The following is a 6,000-nucleotide window of genomic DNA, read 5'->3' on the forward strand; positions in this document are numbered from 1 at the left end:
CTCTTGCTAATCTAGAGCCACGTGGGTGGAACTCTCGTGAGATCCACCCTGTCCATCAGATAAGCTTACTCAATTTAACCATTTAACTTAAAATTCATGATGATCCAAGATTTAGGTGGGCCACCCGTTAGGAAACAGTTTATATGGGAAGTTCACCATTAGTTTTGTGTAGGGCCCACCATGAAGTTTATATGTCATCCAATCCATTCATTTGATGTGCCCCAACAAGGATGATAGAAAATCACAGCATTACAAAACTCAGTGGGCCATAAGATGCCAATATAGAGTTTTTATGTAAAAATTTATGGGATGGCTCACCGGAGTGTTGGATGAAGGCGGAAAAAAGGGTGGTTTGCCTGATGGACGGTATAGATTTCTTGCATGTTCCCACGCTAGAGAATGTAAAGGCGAGGTACGGTAGAGTTTTCCTTATGAAAAGGTGTGCCATGTCGGGGCCATTATATGCGGATTGTGCAGTAAGGAGCTCACCACGCCGCCCGTCTCAGGCCACGAACGGGCGGTTCTGTGGGCGGGCCCACTGTGATGTATCGGTTTATCCACGCCGTCCATCTCTCCTCTCGTATCATTTTAAATTCTGTGCACAAAAATATAACAGATCTAACGCTCAAGTGGACCACACCAAATAATAAGCTTGGTTGTATTAAATGAACAAAGGATTAAATGCCAGTTGCATTAAATGCAACAGTCATATATGGTGTGGTCCACTTGAGCGTTGGATCTGCTTTATTTTTGTGATTACACCTTAAAATGATCTTAGAGTACGGATGGACCGCGTGGATAAACTGATACATTACAGTGGGCCTGCCCATAGAACTGCCCGTTCGTGGCTAGTGACGGGCAGGGGCAGGACGCAATCCGCTTCCCACCAAGCTAGCGTGGTGTGGATTCTACGTGGGGGCCACGTGATGTATGTTTTATCCACGCCGTTCATGCGTTTGTCCAGTTAATTTTAAAGCACGAAAATAGTAGTTTTCTCTTACTGTATGCCTTACTTCTAATCGCAGACATTTATCTACCCCTCCAAACTTACCTTACCAAATTACGACTATGTTGTATAGGTGACTTCTTACCGGATCAAAATGCCTGTGCTTTTATAATTTGCATTTCTTTCACTTGCTTACATCCAAAGAACTTATCTGGATCAAGATATTCTTTTCACTCCTTTTCTTCAATAAATCTCCATTGAATCTCATGTATTATCATTGTACATATGCCATCTTCCATCCTACACGGGGTCATGTTCATTCCCTTAAACTAGATGCATCTATAAACGAAGAATCTTGAAGGCTTTTTTCCGTGAATCGTGTTTCACTTCAACACACTCTTCTTCTTCTTCTTCAACACAGATTTCACTAATATAGCGACTATGAGAGAGAAGGATGTTTAAAATTTGAAGAATTTACCTATATCTCGGGCAGTTTCAACCGAGAAGTCGGCTAAATACTTGCTCAAATTCACCGGAACTTGAGCAACTCATGAATTTCTCAGTCGAATTGTCCAAGTTCTCGGTCAATTTAATGAATTTCTCGTTCATTTTCGTGAAGTTCTCGGTCAATTTCATTCAGTTTGCGATCAATTTCGTGAATTTTTTGCTCAATTTCAATAAGTTCCTGATTAATTTCGATAAGTTCCTAGTCAATTAAATGAAGTTCTCGGTCATATTCGTGAAGTTCTCGGTCAATTTCACTCCGTTCGCGATCAATTTCATGAATTTCTCGCTCAATTTTGATAAGTTCCTGATTAATTTCGATAAGTTCCTGGTCAATTATACGAAGTTATTGGTCATATTCGTGAAGTTCTTGGTCAAATTTAAGAAGTTTCGCGGTCAATTTCATGAAGTTCCTAGTCAATTTGATGAAGTTCCCGGTCAATTTAATGAATTTGTCGGTCAATTTTAAGCAGTTCTTAGTCAATTTCACGCAGTTATCCGTCAACTTCAAGAAGTTCGCGGTTAATTTCATAAAGTTTTACGGTCAGTTTTATGAAATTCCCAGTCAATTTAATGAATTTGTCGGTCAGTTTCACGAAGTTCTTGGTCAATTTAATGAATTTGTCGGTCAATTTCATGCACTTCTCAGTCAATTACACGCAGTTAGCCGTCAATTTCAAGAAGTTCGCGGTCAATTTCACAAAGTTCCTAGTCAATTTAATGAATTTCTCGGTCAATTTCATGCACTTCTTAGTCAATTTCACGCACTTATCCGTCAACTTCAATCACTTCGTGGTCAATTTCCATAAAGTTCTCGGTCAATTTAGTGAATTTTTCGGTCAATTTCATCGAGTTCTCGGTCAAATTTAATGGCTTACAACTCAATTTCACTCAGTTCTCAGTCATTTTCATTATGTTAACGGTCAATTTTACTTAGTTATCAGTCATTTTCAATAAGTTATTAGTCAATTTGGTGGTCACCAAAATACACTAATAAGTCGGCCATATTGACCGTGAACTTCATGAACTCTTTACAATTGATTGATTTAAAACTTAGAAAATTTGACTGATAACTCGGTTATATCAGACCTAGTACACTGGTGAATTTCCTATTACTCGGTCAATCCCACCTTATACATGTGAATATTAAACGAGTTATATCTTATGTGTTATTGTGTTTGTTTTCAGAAAATGACTTCGAGAATCATCCTATGCTCATATGGTGGGGAGTTACTAAGTGAAAACAATCGATACATGTACAAGGGTGGAAAGTCGAAAACTACTGTTGGGGGCCTCGTGACTATATATAAGGAGCTTCTATCCAAAATGTATAGGATTGTAAAGAGTACGCCAAAGGATTATGATATTAGGTTGAAAGCATTGTACCCTTGCTCAAACTAATGAATCCCTCCGATTGAAATTAAAGACAACGAAGATGTAAGAGTGTTCTTGACAGCATGGTCGGAACATCCGAATAAATACATCCTTTTAATCATCGAGACAATACAATGCATTAATGTGGCAATACTCGAAGACCCCGTGGCTTACAGTGGTGTTTAACATAACACCCCAACAGTTGAAAGTTTGGGTGAGGAACATGGCGTGAAATATGAATATATGGCATCACCTTCACAAGTTCCTCTAAACAACACTCCAAAACTCAAGCCGGTTCAAACATCAAACTTCATGACTAGTCAAGTGAGCTGGGCAGGTGATTTCAAGCTTAGAAGTGAATATACAGCATCACCTTCATGTACAAGAGTATATTTACCCTCATCATCCAATGCCAAATATGTTCGGGGAAGCAACATTCTACTGCCCGAGCTGGCTCGAACATTAAACTCCATTATTGACCAAGCCATTATACCTTTCGAGGATGCTGCATTCACCAATGCAGACCTGTCACTATATTCATATCCATTGGATGAGGTGATTGATATAGTTGTTGGCCAAACGTTTAAGGACAAGAGCCAGTGTCAGTATGTTTTGAGCCAATTTGCAATTCGTAATAACTTTCAATACAGTGTCTTGCACTCATCACCTAAGAAATTCACCATGGTGTGTTTTGAAGATAAGTGTGAATGGAGAGTACATGCATCTAGGGTAAATGATGCGGGGATATTCAAGATAAGGACTTACACGTCCATACATACATGTGGCATGTCATGGATGAAGAGTGATCACCGACAAGCAAGCAGTAAGCTAGCTAGTGAAGTGGTTGTCAGTCGCATCGAGCAATGCCTAGGATTAAGGTCGAGGGACATTATCTTCGCAATGTAAGAGAAATATAGTATTCTTATTAGTTATAAGAACGCATGGTAGGTTAAGGAGATCACAATCGATCACGTAATGGGGTCTTATGAAGACTCTTATAATGAACTCCCGATGTACTTGCATGAGCTGAGGAGGGCGAACTTGGGTACGGTGACTGTTGTGCTTGTTAATCCACAGACGAGTAGGTTCGAGAGATGTTTTGTTGCTCTTGGATATTGTGTTAGAAGTTTTCAAATATCTCTCCGAAGGGTCTTGGCCATTGACGACAGACATCTAAAAGGTAAGTACAAGGGTGTGTTGTTTGTTACTACAGCCTTGGATGGTGACAATTATATTTTTCGAATTGCTTTTGGTATCGGAGAATTAGAGAACAACAACAATTGGAACTGGTTCCTTACCCACCTCATCTATACGTTAGGAGATCTATCTAGTCTTATGTTATATCGGACTGATATAAAGGTCTAATGAAAGAAGTTCCTCAGGTCTTCCAAAATGTAATCTATGGCTATATCGCCTACCATATACACTGAAACTTGGTGGACACGTTTAAAGACAAGTGGCTAGAAATCTACTATTGATGAGCTGTAAAGACTTGTAGGAAGACTGAGTTTGAAAAGTTAATGCACAACATCGAACTTGCCGACCCCTCGGTACTTGCATGGCTGAGAGAAATAAGGTACAAAAGGAGGGCATCTTCGTACTTTCTAGGAAAAATATTCAACTTGGTCACTACAAACATAGTTGAGTGCGTTAATGCTCTATTTAAGGAAGCACGAGAATAGCCTGTGACTATGTTGATAGAGACGGTCAAACTTAAAATTCAAGAAATGTTCTATAAGAGAAGAGAATCTGCATCATCATTTGTATGACCGTTGACACCATGGGCCGAGAAACAACTGAAGGATCCATACCAAAGGCGTTAGATGTTTGTTGTCATACAATTTTTCGCGATGAATATTATGTTGTGGGAGACTACAATGATACTATCAAGCTCAGTGAACTTTCCTGTACATGTCACGAGTTTGACGTAAAAGGGTTCCCTTATTTTTATGTTCTTTCAGCCTATATAAACTATAATTTTTCCCGTTATTTTTATTGATCCCCGTTGTATACGACAAGAAATTGCCAGATCACGTATGACGATTCTGTGCACCCAGTATGTGACAAGAGCCAATGAAAAATATCATCTGAATTCAGGGAGTATTATACGAGAATTAAGCCCCCATGACAGAGGAGGTCAACTAGAAGACTGAAAAAGGCATAGATTGTTTCCCGTGGAGAGGAACGAAAAATGGTAAAATGTGGAAGATGAAACAAATAGGGCATAATCGCTAGAGTTGCAAATTTCCAATACCTCTAGAATAATGTAATTTATAAGACATTTTTTTTTTGTAATATGACAATGGATAATATAAATTGATGACGTTTGTTACATTATTGCAAATTGAGAATTTATTACTACGATTCGGACTTTGAAAGAATAGTAATAATCATGAAAAGGGATACTGACCCTGGTTATGATTGAAATGAATATGGTCAGTTCACTCAGTTATCGGTCAGCTCACATACAATTTACATGCCTCTTCCATATCCATCACAACTCTCAATTAGCTTAATATTTGATTGGCATGAGTTCACAGTTAATTAGTATGTGTTATCGATAAAGTGCAAACCTCTACTTCGAGCAGTCTCAATTCAACTACCAAAATAATAAAATGATTCGCTAACATCAACAAAAGTGTCTATTATACGATCATCGGTCAATTTCACTTAGTTCGCAGTGAATTTCACTAAGTTATCGGTGAACTTCACTCACTTCGTGGTCATCTTCACTTACTTCGTGGTGAATTGCAATCATTTCGTGGTCAACTTCACTCACTTCACGGTGAATTACAATCATTTCGTGGTCAATTTTACTCACTTCGCGGTGAATTTCAGTCACTTCGTGGTTAACTTCAATCACTTCGCAGTCCAATCAATTTGCGGTCAATTTCACTCACTTTGCGGTGAATTTTAGTCAGTTCGCGCTCAATTTCACTCACTTCAGGGTGAATTTCAGTCACTTTGCGGTCAATTTTACTCACTACACAGTGAATTTCAGTCATTTTATGGTCAATTTTAATTAGTTTGCGGTAAATTTCACTCACATCATGATGAATTTCAGTCAGTTCGCGGTCAATTTCACTCACTTCGTAGTGAATTTCAGTCAGTTCACGGTCAATTTCACTCACTTTGCAGTAAATTTTAGTCAGTTCACGATCAATTTCACTCACTTC

The sequence above is a fragment of the Magnolia sinica genome, chromosome 4 (genome assembly GCF_029962835.1).
Source record: "Magnolia sinica isolate HGM2019 chromosome 4, MsV1, whole genome shotgun sequence".
NCBI lineage: Eukaryota > Viridiplantae > Streptophyta > Magnoliopsida > Magnoliales > Magnoliaceae > Magnolia > Magnolia sinica.